Source organism: Hypanus sabinus, chromosome 23 (assembly GCF_030144855.1).
Source record: "Hypanus sabinus isolate sHypSab1 chromosome 23, sHypSab1.hap1, whole genome shotgun sequence".
NCBI classification, from domain to species: Eukaryota; Metazoa; Chordata; class Chondrichthyes; order Myliobatiformes; family Dasyatidae; genus Hypanus; species Hypanus sabinus.
Window position 1 is genome coordinate 3,554,085 of NC_082728.1, and position 17,071 is coordinate 3,571,155.

Below are 17,071 nucleotides of genomic sequence, written 5' to 3' on the forward strand. Positions count from 1 at the left end.
CTGAGGCTCCTGTACCTGGTGATGTGAGTCCAGAGGCTCCTGTACCTGGTGGTGATGGTCCTGAGGCTCCTGTACCTGGTGGTGTGGGTCCAGAGGCTCCCGTACCTGGTGGTGATGGTCCTGAGGCTCCTGTACCTGGTGGTGATGGTCCTGAGGCTCCTGTACCTGGTGATGTGAGTCCAGAGGCTCCCGTACCTGGTGGTGTGGGTCCAGAGGCTCCTGTACCTGGTGGTGTGGGTCCAGAGGCTCCTGTACCTGGTGGTGATGGTCCTGAGGCTCCTGTACCTGGTGGTGAGGGTCCAGAGGCTCCTGTACCTGGTGATGAGGGTCCAGAGGCTCCTGTACCTGGTGGTGTGGGTCCAGAGGCTCCTGTACCTGGTGGTGGGGGTCCTGAGGCTCCTGTACCTGGTGGTGAGGGTCCAGAGGCTCCTGTACCTGGTGATGAGGGTCCAGAGGCTCCCGTACCTGGTGGTGTGGGTCCAGAGGCTCCCGTACCTGGTGGTGAGGGTCCTGAGGCTCCTGTACCTGGTGGTGAGGGTCCCGAGGAACCTGTACCTGGTGGTGAGGGTCCCGAGGCTCCTGTACTTGGTGGTGAGGGTCCCGAGGCTCCTGTACATGGTGGTGAGGGTCCTGAGGCTCCTGTACCTGGTGGTGTGGGTCCTGAGGTTCCTGTACCTGGTGGTGTGGGTCCAGAGGCTCCTGTACCTGGTGGTGTGGGTCCTGAGGTTCCTGTACCTGGTGGTGAGGGTCCAGAGGTTCCTGTACCAGGTGGTGTGGGTCCTGAGGTTCCTGTACCTGGTGGTGTGGGTCCAGAGGCTCCTGTACCTGGTGGTGTGGGTCCTGAGGCTCCTGTACCTGGTGGTGTGGGTCCTGAGGCTCCTGTACCTGGTGGTGAGGGTCCAGAGGCTCTTGTACCTGGTGGTGATTGTCCTGAGGCTCCTGTACCTGGAGGTGTGGGTCCAGAGGCTCCTGTACCTGGTGGTGAAGGTCCTGAGGCTCCTGTACCTGGTGGTGAGGGTCCAGAGGCTCCTGTACCTGGTGGTGATGGTCCTGAGGCTCCTGTACCTGGTGGTGTGGGTCCAGAGGCTCCCGTACCTGGTGGTGATGGTCCTGAGGCTCCCGTACCTGGTGGTGATGGTCCTGAGGCTCCTGTACCTGGTGGTGATGGTCCTGAGGCTCCTGTACCGGGTGATGAGGGTCCTGAGGCTCCTGTATCTGGTGGTGTGGGTCCTGAGGCTCCTGTACCTGGTGGTGAGGGTCCTGAGGCTCCTGTACCTGGTGGTGTGGGTCCTGAGGCTCCTGTACCTGGTGGTGTGGGTCCTGAGGCACCTGTACCTGGTGGTGAGGGTCCTGAGGATCCCGTACCTGGTGGTGAGGGTCCTGAGGCTCCTGTACCTGGTGGTGAGGGTCCTGAGGCTCCTGTACCTGGTGGTGTGGGTCCTGAGGCTCCTGTACCTGGTGGTGTGGGTCCTGAGGCTCCTGTACCTGGTGGTGAGGGTCCTGAGGCTCCTGTACCTGGTGGTGTGGGTCCTGAGGCTCCTGTACCTGGTGGTGTGGGTCCTGAGGCTCCTGTACCTGGTGGTGAGGGTCCTGAGGCTCCTGTACCTGGTGGTGAGGGTCCAGAGGCTCCTGTACCTGGTGGTGTGGGTCCAGAGGCTCCTGTACCTGGTGGTGAGGGTCCTGAGGCTCCTGTACCTGGTGGTGTGGGTCCAGAGGTTCCTGTACCTGGTTGTGAGGGTCCAGAGGCTCCTGTACCTGGTGGTGTGGGTCCAGAGGCTCCTGTACCTGGTGGTGTGGGTCCAGAGGCTCCTGCACCTGGTGATGTGGGCCCAGAGGCTCCTGTACCTGGTGGTGAGGGTCCAGAGGCTCCTGTACCTGGTGGTGTGGGTCCTGAGGCTCCTGTACCTGGTTGTGAGGGTCCAGAGGCTCCTGTACCTGGTGGTGTGGGTCCTGAGGCTCCTGTACCTGGTGGTGAGGGTCCAGAGGCTCCTGTACCTGTTCGTGTGGGTCCTGAGGCTCCTGTACCTGGTGGTGTGGGTCCAGAGGCTCCTGTACCTGGTGGTGAGGGTCCAGAGGCTCCTGTACCTGGTGGTGAGGGTCCTGAGGCTCCTGTACCTGGTGGCGTGGGTCCTGAGGCTCCTGTACATGGTGGTGAGGGTCCTGAGGCTCCTGTACCTGGTGGTGTGGGTCCAGAGGTTCCTGTACCTGGTAGTGAGGGTCCTGAGGCTCCTGTACCTGGTGGTGAGGGCCCAGAGGCTCCTGTACCTGGTGGTGAGGGTCCAGAGGCTCCTGTACCTGGTAGTGAGGGTCCTGAGGCTCCTGTACCTGGTGGTGAGGTTCCAGAGGCTCCTGTACCTGGTGGTGAGGGCCCAGAGGCTCCTGTACCTGGTGGTGAGGGTCCTGAGGCTCCTGTACCTGGTTGTGTGGGTTCAGAGGCTCCTGTACCTGGTGGTGATTGTCCTGAGGCTCCTGTACCTGGTGGTGTGAGTCCAGAGGCTCCTGTACCTGGTGGTGAGGGCCCAGAGGCCCCTGTACCTGGTGGTGTGGGTTCAGAGGCTCCTGTACCTGGTGGTGATTGTCCTGAGGCTCCTGTACCTGGTGGTGTGAGTCCAGAGGCTCCTGTACCTGGTGGTGAGGGTCCAGAGGCTCCTGTACCTGGTGGTGAGGGTCCAGAGGCTCCTGTACCTTGTGGTGAGGGTCCAGAGGCTCCTGTACCTGGTGGTGTGGGTCCTGAGGCTCCTGTACGTGGTGATGTGGGTCCAGAGGCTCCTGTACCTGGTGGTGAGGGTCCAGAGGCTCCTGTACCTGGTGGTTAGGGCCCCGAGGCTCCTGTACCTAGTGGTGAGGGTCCTGAGGCTCCTGTACCTGGTGATGAGGGTCCTGAGGCTCCTGTACTTGGTGGTGAGGGTCCTGAGGCTCCTGTACCTGGTGATGAGGGTCCAGAGGCTCCTGTACCTGGTGGTGAGGGTCCAGAGGCTCCTGTACCTGGTGATGAGGGTCCTGAGGCTCCCGTACCTGGTGGTGTGGGTCCTGAGGCTCCTGTACCTGGTGGTGAGGGTCCAGAGGCTCCTGTACCTGGTTGTCAGTGTACGTGCGCCAGCGGCTGCTGGAAAATTCCGATCTTACTTTGCGCTCGGCGATCGAGACGGCCGACACGCTGGAGGCTGCTCTGCACAACGCTGACGCGGTCCAGCCGCGCGATTCCACGCCGGTTCCGTGGACACTGCAGACCCCACCACCACTGCCCGCAAGCGAATTCACCACCGCTGCTGCCAGTTGCGAGTCCACGATCTCCCCGAAACCGACCACAGCTGCTGCCAGTTGCAAGTCCATGCAGTGTTTCTTCTGTGGACTCGAAAAGCACCCCCAAAAACGCTGTCCGGCCCGAGAAGCGACCTGCTCCAGCTGCGGAAAGAAGGTCCATTTCGCCAAGGTCTGTAAGTCTAAACCACGAGCGGGGTCGGGCAGCGCCACGTGCGAGGCATGGTGGTCGCCATCGTGGTCGCCACCATCTTGCCTGCCCGCCTCGTGTGAGACATGGGGGCGGCCATCTTGCCTGCCCGCCTCGTGTGAGACATGGGGGCGGCCATCTTGCCTGCCCGCCTTGTGTGAGACATGGGGGCGGCCATCTTGCCTGCCCGCCTCGTGCGAGACATGGGGGTGGCCATCTTGCCTGCCTGCTTCGTGCGAGACATGGGGGCGGCCATCTTGCCTGCCCGCCTCGTGTGAGACATGGGGGCGGCCATCTTGCCTGCCCGCCTCGTGTGAGACATGGGGGCGGCCATCTTGCCTGCCCGCCTCGTGTGAGACATGGGGGCGGCCATCTTGCCTGCCCGCCTCGTGTGAGACATGGGGGCGGCCATCTTGCCTGCCCGCCTCGTGCGAGACATGGGGGCGGCCATCTTGCCTGCCTGCCTCGTGCGAGACATGGGAGCGGCCATCTTTGTCGGCGCCACCTCGCCCCGCCCCCGACCCACTGGTGCTTACCGGACACCAAGATGGCGGTTCAACTGGCCTCCATAACCCTCGACCAAAGCGCCCCACACCAACTTGTAAGGTCAATGATGGACATCCTGGTGGAGGGGCACAGGACTAGCTGCCCATTTGACATGGGCAGCACTGAGAGTTTTATTCACCCGGACACAGTGCAACGCTGCGGACTCGTGACACGGCCGGTAAGCCAGAGGGTCACCTTGGCTTCTGGGTCGCATTCCATAGACATCCGGGTGGGTTGTGTAGCGACATTGGTGGTGCAGGGCACAGAATATAGGAACTTTGCGCTACTGGTCATGCCTCAACTGTGCGCACCTGTGCTATTGGGGCTGGACTTCCAGAGCCACCTCGAAAGTGTGACTATGGCATATGACGGGCCCCTCCCACCACTCGCTGTCAGGAATCCTCAGTTTGGTGGGACTTCGCTATAAACCCCACTACTGACCACACACACACACCGACCCACACATCCCACCCAGCACCATGCTGACAGCTGCGCTACTGACACCACTTGCAGCCTCTCCACCCTCAAGATCCCTCCCCCACCGCTGTTCGCCAACCTGACCCCCGACTGTAAACCTGTGGCAACTAAAAGCAGGAGGTACAGTGCGGGGGACAGGGCCTTCATTCAGTCAGAGGTGCAGCGGCTGCTCAGGGAGGGGATCATTGAGCCAAGCACAAGTCCTTGGAGGGCCCAGGTGGTCATTGTTCAGACCGGGCAGAAAAATAGGATGGTCGTGGACTATAGTCAAACCATCAATAGGTTCTCGCAGCTTGACGCATACCCCCTAACCCGCATCGCGGATATGGTCAACCAGATAGCTCAGTACAAGGTGTACTCGACAATAGATCTGAAATCCGCTTATCACCAGCTCCCCATCGGCCCAGAGGACCACCCCTACACCGCCTTCGAGGCGGGCGGCAGGCTCTATCACTTCCTGCGTGTCCCATTTGGTGTCACGAATGGTGTCTCTGTCTTCCAGAGGGAAATGGACCGGATGGTGGACCAGTACCAACTGAAGGCCACATTTCCCTATCTGGATAACATCACCATCTGTGGTCACGACTGGTCGGATCACGACGGCAAGTCTGTGCTGAGTGCAAACCGCACTTCTACCATCCTGAAGTGGCACAACTTATCAAGGCCACCCGCCCCTTTGAGCGACTGAGTGTTGACTTTAAGGGCCCCCTTCCCTCCACCGACTGCAATGTCTATTTTCTCAATATTATCGATGAGTACTCGAGGTTCCCCTTTGCCATCCCCTGCCCCGACACCACTACCACGTCCGTCATAAAAGCCCTGCGCCAGCTCTTCACTCTGTTTCGATATCCCTGCTATACCTACAGTGATAGAGGGTCCTCCTTTATGAGTGACGAGCTGCGCCAGTACCTGCTGGCTAGGGGCATTGCTACTAGTCGGACCGTGAGCTATAATCCCCAGGGAAATGGACAGGTGGAGAGGGAGAATGCCACAGTGTGGAAGGCCACACTTTTAGCCCTTAAGTAAAAAGGGTTGCCGGTCTCTCGATGGCAGGAGGTCCTCCCCGAGGCACTCCACTCTATCCGCTCCCTACGTCTACCAATGCCACCCCTCACGAACGCCTGTTCTCTTTTCCCAGGAAGTCTGCCACTGGGACCACCCTACCAGCTTGGCTGACATCCCCAGGGCCAGTGCTGCTCCAGAAACATGTGAGGAGCAATAAATACCCGTCGCTGGTCGAGAGGGTTCACCTACTACATGCGAACACCCAGTATGCTTACGTGGTCTTACCTGATGGGCGGGAGGACACGGTCTCCGTCCGCGACCTGGCGCCCGCAGGAGCAGCAGACCACAACCCCGAACACTCCACGGTAACTATGAACCCTGTACCCGAGGAGACACCGCGCACACCGAGCCCTACACAGACTCCTCACGACACTCCTATACCAGGCGTCTCGTACACGCTTGAGGGATCACTGACACCTAGTGGGCTGACACCTCCAGTTAGGCCGGAACCAGCACAACCTCCGTCTCCGGTGCAATCACCACCGGCACCTGTGGCATCACCACCACCGGCTCCTGTGGAATCACCACCACCGGCTCCTGTGCAATCACCACCACCGGCTCCTGTGCAATCATCACCACCGGCATCTGTGCAATCACCACCACCGGCATCTGTGCAATCACCACCACCGGCATCTGTGCAATCACCACCACCGGCATCTGTGCAATCACCACCACCGGATCCTGTGCAATCACCACCACCGGCTCCTGTGCAATCACCACCACCGGCTCCTGTGCAATCACCACCACCGGCATCTGTGCAATCACCACCACCGGCTCCTGTGCAATCACCACCACCGGCATCTGTGTAATCACCACCACCGGCATCTGTGTAATCACCACCACCGGCTCCTGTGGAATCACCACCACCGGCACCTGTGTAATCACCACCACCGGCTCCTGTGCAATCACCACCACCGGCACCTGTGTAATCACCACCACCGGCTCCTGTGCAATCACCACCACCGGCTCCTGTGGAATCACCACCACCGGCTCCTGTGCAATCACCACCACCGGCTCCTGTGGAATCACCACCACCGGCATCTGTGCAATCACCACCACCGGCATCTGTGCAATCACCACCACCGGCACCTGTGGAATCACCACCACCGGCTCCTGTGCAATCACCACCACCGGCTCCTGTGCAATCACCACCACCGGCATCTGTGCAATCACCACCACCGGCACCTGTGCAATCACCACCACCGGCTCCTGTGGAATCACCACCACCGGCTCCTGTGCAATCACCACCACCGGCACCTGTGCAATCACCACCACCGGCTCCTGTGGAATCACCACCACCGGCACCTGTGCAATCACCACCACCGGCTCCTGTGGAATCACCACCACCGGCTCCTGTGCAATCACCACCACCGGCACCTGTGCAATCACCACCACCGGCTCCTGTGCAATCACCACCACCGGCTCCTGTGCAATCACCACCACCGGCATCTGTGCAATCACCACCACCGGCTCCTGTACAATCACCACCACCGGCACCTGTGTAATCACCACCACCGGCACCTGTGCAATCACCACCACCGGCACCTGTGCAATCACCACCAGCACCTGTGCAATCACCACCACCGGCATCTGTGCAATCACCACCACCGGCACCTGTGCAATCACCACCACCGGCACCTGTGCAATCACCACCACCGGCATCTGTGCAATCACCACCACCGGCTCCTGTGCAATCACCACCACCGGCTCCTGTGCAATCACCACCACCGGCTCCTGTGCAATCACCACCACCGGCACCTGTGCAATCACCACCACCGGCTCCTGTGCAATCACCACCACCGGCACCTGTGCAATCACCACCACCGGCTCCTGTGCAATCACCACCACCGGCTCCTGTGCAATCACCACCACCGGCTCCTGTGGAATCACCACCACCGGCTCCTGTGCAATCACCACCACCGGCACCTGTGCAATCACCACCACCGGCACCTGTGCAATCACCACCACCGGCACCTGTGCAATCACCACCACCGGCTCCTGTGCAATCACCACCACCGGCTCCTGTGCAATCACCACCACCGGCACCTGTGCAATCACCACCACCGGCACCTGTGCAATCACCACCACCGGCTCCTGTGCAATCACCACCACCGGCTCCTGTGCAATCACCACCACCGGCTCCTGTGCAATCACCACCACCGGCACCTGTGCAATCACCACCACCGGCACCTGTACAATCACCACCACCGGCACCTGTGCAATCACCACCACCGGCTCCTGTGCAATCACCACCACCGGCTCCTGTGCAATCACCACCACCGGCATCTGTGCAATCACCACCACCGGCTCCTGTGCAATCACCACCACCGGCACCTGTGCAATCACCACCACCGGCTCCTGTGCAATCACCACCACCGGCATCTGTGTAATCACCACCACCGGCTCCTGTGCAATCACCACCACCGGCTCCGGCTCCTGTGCAATCACCACCACCGGCATCTGTGCAATCACCACCACTGGCTCCTGTGCAATCACCACCACCGGCATCTGTGCAATCACAGCCAGTGCTACGTAGATCACAGCGACAGATTCGACCACCTGATAGACTTAACCTGTAAGAAAATTCGCCACATGGGGACTCTCTTTTAAAACAAACGGGGGGTGAATGTGGTGAACTACATATACCTGTCTGGACACACCTCTCTGCTGACTGCTCCTGTGGCTCCTCCCACAGACCCCGTGTGGTGAACTACATATACCTGTCTGGACAGGCCCCCTGCTGACTGCCCCTGTGGCTCCTCCCACAGACCCCGTGTGGTGAACTACATATACCTGTCTGGACAGGCCCCCTGCTGACTGCTCCTGTGGCTCCTCCCACAGACCCCAGTATAAAGGCGATTGAGGCCTGAGCCCGGCCTCTCATTCTCCAGGATGTAGTATGGTGGTCAACTACTGCTTGTTCCTTCTTCCAGTCAATAAAAGCCGATATCTCGCCTCACGTCGCAGAGAGTTATTGATGGTGCATCAGGTATGTAAATAGAAGTAGCAACAGAAAACAGACAATTGTTTGAGAGATCAACTCGTGACAGAAAATGGATTCTGTGTCTCTCTTTCCAGAAGCTGGAAGATGTTACCAAAGTTTTCCACTTTTATGGATTTAGATTTTAGACCATGGATTTTTCCCTCAGTTTTATAGTTTTTATATTCTGTGCTTTCACCCGATCTTTCTGTGTTTTTTGTGCGGGGGAGGAGATTTTGGGGTTGATGTTCTTGTTGTGTTTTGTGTGGGGGAGGGGTTTTGTGAGTGTGCTGACTTCCCTGGTTTTCCTTGGTTTGTGTTATCCGGAGAGGAAGCATCGAGTTGTTTACTGCCTGAAGTTAAATAGTAAGTGACTTCCCTGGTTTTGGCTGATAAACAGACAAGGTGTGAAACAGACATTCATAGAGCAATACAACATAGAATTGAGCCATTCGGCCCAACCATCCATGCTAACCATGAAGCCCATCTGGACCCATTTCCTCACGTTATAAAGATAAAGATGAGAGACTGAGTGAATTGTATGACTGGCCTCAATGACAAACACAGACCAAGGAACTGCTGGGGGCAGCCCGCAAGTCTTGCCATGCCCACACCACAACTTACTAACCTATCCTCTATGTCTTTGGACTGTGGGAGGAAGCCGGAGCACCTGGAGGAAACCCTCATAGTCACTTGGGGGAACACGCAGACTCCTTATAGATAGACAGAGTGGATGTGGAGAGGATGTGAGACCAGAGGGCACAGCGTCAGAAAAGAAAGACGCCCCTTTAGAATGGAGATGAAAAGGAATTTGTTTAGTCAGAGGCTGGTGAATCTGTGGAATTCATTGCCACAGATGACTATGAAGGCCAAGTCATTGGATATATTTAAAGTGGAGGTTGATAGGTTCTTGATTAGTCAGGGCATTAAAGGTTGCGGGGCGAAGGCAGGAGAATGGGGTTGAGAGAGAAATTAAATCAGGTATGATGGAATGGTGGAGTAGACTCGATGGGCTGAATGGCCTAATTCTGCTCCTATGTCTTATGGTCTTCTGGTTGGAGACCCATCTGCTGTACCTGGAGAATTTGCGGAAACAATTACCTGGGATTGATTTCAAACCCATAAATTATTTTATGGAACTTCCCTCTAGTCACTGGGATTTTGCCAGAGAAATAATCCTGCTTTTATTGGGAGTGATTGCTGTAGATTTGCCAGGGATTCCGACAGCTGTTTAAATAGTTTTTTGTTTGTTAGGTCCACAGTCCCAAATGTAATTCCAGCACGGTCTGTATCTCACAACTGCAGATATCTGAGACTCTCCTCCTCAGTTCACCTCTGTGTCCTTTTTCCAAATAGCAGAGACACCAGCAGATTTCTGCTGGAGAGCAGTCTGACTGGCTGCATCAGTCTGGTGTGGAGGCTCCAAGGCGCAGGGTCAGCTGGCAGCTCCGTCATCAGAAAGCCAGGCCGTGGAGGGAGGAGATTTATACTGGCTGCCACAACATGGTGGGCTGTGCTGTAGTTTTCTACGCCCTATGATTTGTGATGGATGATATCTGTTCCATGTTCTGTGATGCATGTTCTCTGCACTGTGATGTATGTTCCATATTCTATGTTTTGTGATCCCTGTTCCATGTTCTAGTATGATTCATGTCTATGATCAATGACTTCATCATCTACAGGTTTTACTCCGTGTTTTGTGCGCACTGGGTTTCCCATCATTGTCCCTTACTCCGACTCCCGGTCTGTTCTTTCGCACAGAGACACTGGACTGTTTTCCCTGAAGTGGGGGACTCACTGAGACCCGAGAGCTCTGTCGCTGCGATGAAAGCATCTCAGACTGCCTGAAGCTTTGAACAGCGGAACGGAGTAGGTTCAGGGACACCAATTACCCTAAAACTCTACCTCTTAATAATCTTCCCCAGCTGAGAACAAAAAATTGAATCCGCCTTCCCTTTCACTGTCAGGAGTACTTTCGGCCGTGCTTGGATGACAACGTTCATTTGAGAAAACTTGTTTTACATACACACCAATAATTTAAATCACATTAGAGTTGAGAATGCGTTATAAATGACCATTAACCCATGATAGAATTCCCCTAACTAATCCAATGTATAATGTGATCCATGGGCTTTCTGCTGTTCATCGTCTGTACAAGAGAAGGCAGATCTTGTGCGGATTATCATCGTGTTTGGATAAGTTGCATGGACTATTATCAGTGACAAGTAACTGTGTGGTTGGTAGGAGCCTATGGATTCATTAAATTTCATTGGGTATCGTCTTCAGTTCTGGTTATCTCATTATAGGAAGGATGCAGAAGCCTTAGAGAGGGTTCAACGTAAATTTATTAATTTTATTTATTTATTATTTTATGACTGTGTGGCTAGACAAAGCTCAAATGCCATCTATAAATTCGCTGATGATAAAACCATTGTTGATAGAATCTCAGGTGGTGACGAGAGGGCGTACAGGAGTGAGATATGCCAACTAGTGGAGTGGTGTCACAGCAACAACCTGACACTCAACCTCAGTAAGATGAAAGAGCTGATTGTGGACTTCAGGAAGGGTAAGATGAAGGAACACATACCAATCCTCACAGAGAGATCAGAAGTGGAGAGGGTGAGCAGCTTCAAGTTCCTGGGTGTCAAGATCTCTGAGGATCTAACCTGGTCCCAACATATTGATGCAATTATAAAGAATGCAAGACAGCAGCTATACTTCATTAGGAGTTTGAAGAGATTTGGTATGTCAACAAATACACTCAAAAACTTCTATAGTTGTACCATGGAGAGCATTCTGACAGGCTGCATCACTGTCTGGTATGGAGGGGCTACTGCACAGGACCAAAAGAAGCTGCAGAGGGTTGTAAATCTAGTCAGCTCCATCTTGGGTACTAGCCTACAAAGTACCCAGGACATCTTCAGGGAGCGGTGTCTCAGAAAGGTAGCATCCATTATTAGAGACCTCCAGCACCCAGGACATGCCCTTTTCTCACTGTTACTATCAGGTAGGAGATACAGAAGCCTGAAGGCAGACACTCAGCGATTCAGGAACAGCTTCTTCCCCTCTGCCATCCACTTATTTATTTTATTATTATTTTATCTTTTATTCTCTATGTTATGTATTACATTGAACTGCAGCTGCTAAATTAACAAATTTCACGTCACATGCCGGTGATAATAAACCTGATTCTGATTCTGATTCAAATAACATATATGTCACCGTACACAATCCTGAGATTAATTTTCTTGTGGGCATACCTAATAAATCCAAGAAACACTACAGGAAACATCCTCCCCACATCCACTCTATCGAGGCCTCTCACCATTCGATAGGTTTCAATGAGGTCGCCCCTCATTCTTCTGAATTCCAGTGAATACAGACCCAGAGCCATCAAACACTCTTCATATGAGAAGCCATCAATCCTGGAATCATTTTCATGAATCTCCATTGAACCCTCTCCAGTTTCAGCACATCCTTTCTAAGATAAGGGGCCTAAAACTGCTCACAATACTCCAAGTGAGGCCTCACCAACACTTTATAAAGTCTCAACATTACATCCTCGCTTTTGTATTCTACTCCTTTTGAAATGATGCTAATATTACATTTGCCTTCCTCACCACAGACTCAACCTGCCAATTAACCTCTAGGGATTCCAGCACAAGGACTCCTAAACCCTTTGCATTTCAGTTTTTTTAAAAATTTCTCTCCATTCAGAAAATAGTCAACCCTTTCATTTCTTTAACCAAAGTCCATGACCAGACACTTCCCGACACTGTATTCCATCTGCCATTTCTTTGCCCAATCTCCTAACCTGTCTAAGTCCTTCTGTAACCTCTCTACTTCCTCAACACTACCTGCCCCTCCTCCTATCTTCATATCATCTACAATCTTTGATATCATCTACAACAGAGGCATCAATTCCTTCATCCAAATTGTTGACATATAACGTTAAAATATAGACCCCCGTGGAAAACCTCTAGTTACCGGCAGCCAGTCAGAAAAGGCTCCCTTTATTCCCACTCTTTGCCTCCTGCCAGTCAGCCACTGCTTTATCCATGCTAGAGTCTCTCCTGTAATACTGTGGGCTTGTAGCTTATTAAGTAGCCTCATGTGTGGCTCCTTGCCAAAGGCCTTCTGAAAATCCAAGCACACAACATCAACCGATTCTCCTTTGTCTATCCTGCTTGTTATTTCTTCAAAGAATTCCATCAGATTTGTCAGGCATGATTTTCCCTCGAGGAAACCATACTGACAGGGGCCTATTTTATCACGTGCCTCCAAGTACCCTGAGATCGCATCCTTAGTCATGAACTCCAACATCTTCCCAACCACACAGGTCAGACTAACTGGCGGATAGTTCTGCCTCTCTTCCTTCTTGAAGAGTGGGGTGACATTTCCAAATTTCCATTCTTCTGGAACCATTCCAGAATCTAGCAATTCTTAAAAGATCATTACCAATGCCTCTACGATCCCTTCAGCCACATCTTAAAGAACCCTGGAGTGTATATCATCCGGTCCAGGTGACTTATCTACCTTCAGACCTTCGTTTCCAAGAACCTTCTCTCTAGTCATGGTAACTTCACAGAGCCCTGACATCTGGAACTTCCCCCGTACTGCTGGTGTCTTCCACAGCACAGACGGATACAACATATTTGCTCAGTTCATTCCCCATTTTCTTGTCTCCTATTACCACCTCTCCAGCATCATTGTCCAGCAGGCCGATATCCAGTCTCACCACTCTGTTACACTTTACGCAGGCATTGGCCAGAGTGCATTTGGAGTGTTATGTGCAGTTGTTCTCTAAGAGAAGATGGGCTGATGTTGGAGAGAGTCCTGAGGAGGCTCACGAGAGTGATCTTAAGAATGAAAGGGTTAATGTACAGAGTATTTGATGGCTCTGGGCCTGTACTTGAGGGAATTTGGAAGAATGAGGGGGGATTTCATTGAAACCCATTGAATATTGAAAGCCTAAATAGAGTGGACGGGGGAGAGTCTAGGACCAGAGGGCACAGCATCAGAATAGAAGGACTTCTCTTTAGGACAGAGAAGGGGAGGAATTTCTGTAGCTTGAGGTTGGTGAGACTGTGGAATTCTTTGCCACAAGATGGCTGTGGAGGCCAAGTCATGGGGTATATTTAAATTGAAGGTTGATTTGATAGGTTAATGATTAGTCAGGACAGCAAAGGTTATGGGGAGAAGGCAGGAGAATGGGGTTGAGAGGGATAATAAATCAGCCATGATGGAACGGTAGAGCAGACTCGATGGGCTGAATGGCCTAATTCAGTTCCTATATCTCATGGTGTTATAACAGATCTATTCGGTTCTCGATGGGCGGAATCCTAAAACAAACCGAAGATCATGCTGTACCCTCACACTGCAGAGAATTCCCAATCTAATTAAAACAATTGAATGCAAAGTTCTAATCTAATGCTGAAATATTTCCTGTGTGCGATTTCCAAAGCAGATGTACGCCTCTCAGCTGGGAAGCCCCGTGCCAACACGGTAGAGTTGGAGCCAAGGCATTTCACAATTCTAATCATGTTTGTGTAAAATATTAATTTTAAATGTTTCCTGTTTAGATTTAATCAACGAATGAATGATTAAAATGAACTGCAGAACAAAGCCTTGCAAATTGGTTGTTTTAATCGAAACTTTGTTGGAATATCAATTTCTCCAGAGATGGTTCTTGTGATGTGGCTCCTCCCTGAAGTACAGATTGTCACTGGGTACCATTTCCCAGTGAGCTTAGAGCACAGGGCACTCCAGGACCTTTGGTGCCAACCTTTTATCCTACTCTGGGACCAATCTAACCCTTACCTCCCACCTAACCCTCCATTTTTCTATCACCTATGTGCCTGAGTCGTTTTAAATAGCCCTTATGCCTCTGGCAGTCTACTTGATCTATCACCAAGTATACCTCCGACAAGTCACCTCTCAGCTCCTGTGCTCAGCCCATTTTTCAGATTCAGATCAGATTGATTTATTCATTTTCATATTTTGCAATGAAACGTACAGCAAAATTCACTGATAAACTAACTTACTGCTGGTAAGTAACCAATAAAACTTCCATTAAACCAATTCCCCCTTCCCTCTATTCCCCACTCTGACCTTTCACTCTCCTCTCCTGCCTGTCACCTCCTCCGGGTCCCCTCCTCCTTCCCTTTCTCCAACGGTCCACTCTCGTCTCCTAGCAGACTCCTTCCTCTCCAGCCTGTCACCTCCTCCGGGTCCCCTCCTCCTTCCCTTTCTCCAATGGTCCACTCTCGTCTCCTAGCAGACTCCTTCCTCTCCAGCCTGTCACCTCCTCCGGGTCCCCTCCTCCTTCCCTTTCTCCAATGGTCCACTCTCGTCTCCTAGCAGACTCCTTCCTCTCCAGCCTGTCACCTCCTCCGGGTCCCCTCCTCCTTCCCTTTCTCCAATGGTCCACTCTCGTCTCCTAGCAGACTCCTTCCTCTCCAGCCTCCCACCACCTTTCTCCTCGGTCCTGGCCCAAGATGTGGATTGTTAATTCAGCTCTATAGGTGCTGCCTTACCTGCTGAGTTCCTCCGGCGTTTTGTGTGTGTTGCTCTGTTTGCATTAACAACCCAAGTGTGGCCACACATTCCGGGGCTGACATAGGCTCCCCACAATGCTGAGCGGAACACAAACAACAACAACAGTAGTAAGGCAACAAAATAACAGCAGCAAAAGAAGCCCTTTTCTCTCTTCCTACCGGGCGCATCACACCGAGAGGTTAACTGGGTTTGCAATGCACAGTGGCATCCAAGGGGTCCAGCATTTATTTCTCATGTCGGTAATTCAGCACCTCTCTGAGCCGCCACGGGAAGGAAAACGGTGTGCAGGGAACGAGCAAATCCCACAGAATGGCAGAAAGGCACAGCCATGAATATTTGATGTCACTTCAGAAGGAGAGTAATTTATTGAAAACTTCTTTCCCCAGCCCTGGACCAACAGCTTTTCTGAGAGCTGAAAGTCCCACTGGGAGTTAGAAGGTTGATGAGCGCTCACAGATTCTTGATGGGAACTCCACAAAGACGGCCGCGGTTCAAGCAGGGACGGCTCCCTGCCACCCTCTCTCGAGAAATGAGGGCCGAGCAGTAAGTGATCGCTCTTTGCAGGAACACCCACATCCCACATCTGTGGCAAGCGAGCGCTTGTTTGATCCAGTGTGTGGTATGAAGTGCCTGAAGTATTATCAAACGAGGAAGGCTGTTGTCTTGCAGCAGCAGTTCAAGATTGTATAAATGTACAATCAAATAAATAACCAGTGCAAAATAGAGAGCAAAGAGAGGGCTCGTGGGGTAATCTGACGGTAGAGGGGAAGAAGCTGTCCTAAACTGTGGAGTGGGTGTCCTTGGGGTCCTGTAGCTCCTCTCTGATGGTAACTTCGAGAAGATGGGGTCCTTAATATTGGACACCGCCTTTTGAGGGTGTTCTCAATGGTGGGCCAGCTGGTGCCCAGGGTGGAAATGGCTGAGTTTACCTTCTGTAGCTTTTTCCGAGCCCGTTCAGTGGCCCCTCCATGCCAGATGATATTTGATGCACTATCAATAACTCCAAAAGACTGGAAGTAGAGTAAATACTGAAAGGCTTTTATCAGCAGTAAAACAGAGCACGTCCATGCTGGATGACTGTGGGAGGAGCCGAGACACAATCACCTTTATCCAGGGGTCTGTGGGAGGAGCCACAGGAGCAGTCAGCAGGGGGCCTGTCCAGACAGGTATATGTAGTTCACCACACGGGGTCTGTGGGAGGAGCCACAGGAGCAGTCAGCAGGGGGCCTGTCCAGACAGGTATATGTAGTTCACCACACGGGGTCTGTGGGAGGAGCCACAGGAGCAGTCAGCAGGGGGCCTGTCCAGACAGGTATATGTAGTTCACCACACGGGGTCTATGGGAGGAGCCACAGGAGCAGTCAGCAGGGGGCCTGTCCAGACAGGTATATGTAGTTCACCACACGGGGTCTGTGGGAGGAGCCACAGGAGCAGTCAGCAGGGGGCCTGTCCAGACGGGTATATGTAGTTCACCACACGGGGTCTGTGGGAGGGGCCACAGGAGCAGTCAGCAGGGGGCCTGTCCAGACGGGTATATGTAGTTCACCACAGTATTGCAAGCAGTCAGAATACTCCAATGATACATCTGTAGAAAATCGCAAGTGTCCTTGGTGATCTCCTCAAACTCCTGATAGTCACTGCTGTGCCTCAACGTGTTGAATCCAGGACAGATCTTCAGAGACAGAGACTCGCAGGAACTTGAAACCTTTTACATAAATGTTCCCAAGGAGAAGGTGAGTGAGGAGTCTAATGGCATTTTGATCCTTCTCTGGCCTCCATCTGCCGTGATGCTTGTGACTTCTGGTTGAGAGTCTAAATCAGGTTTAGCACCACTGACATACTTCACGAAATCTGTTGTTTTGTGGCAGCAGTACAGTGCAACACATAAACAATGACTATAAATTACAATAAACACACGAGATGCTGGAAACCCCAGGGCAACACATACAAATGCTGAAGGTCAGGCAGCATCTGTGGAGGTTGGTCAACTGTCG

At 53.1% G+C, this 17,071-nt stretch overlaps 1 long non-coding RNA gene across 2 annotated transcripts in view; it reads right to left on the reverse strand.

The window, feature by feature from the left end:
* Positions 1–16,364, reverse strand: part of LOC132379885 (uncharacterized) — a 79,468-nt gene extending 63,104 nt beyond the window's left edge. For both annotated transcript variants that reach the window (XR_009507559.1, XR_009507558.1), the window contains exons 1-2: positions 16,007–16,364; positions 15,056–15,154 (exon numbers count right to left, since the gene is read on the reverse strand). This is a non-coding gene — a long non-coding RNA (uncharacterized LOC132379885). The remainder of the gene's footprint in view (positions 1–15,055; positions 15,155–16,006) is intronic.
* Between the last annotated feature and the right edge of the window lie 707 nt (positions 16,365–17,071).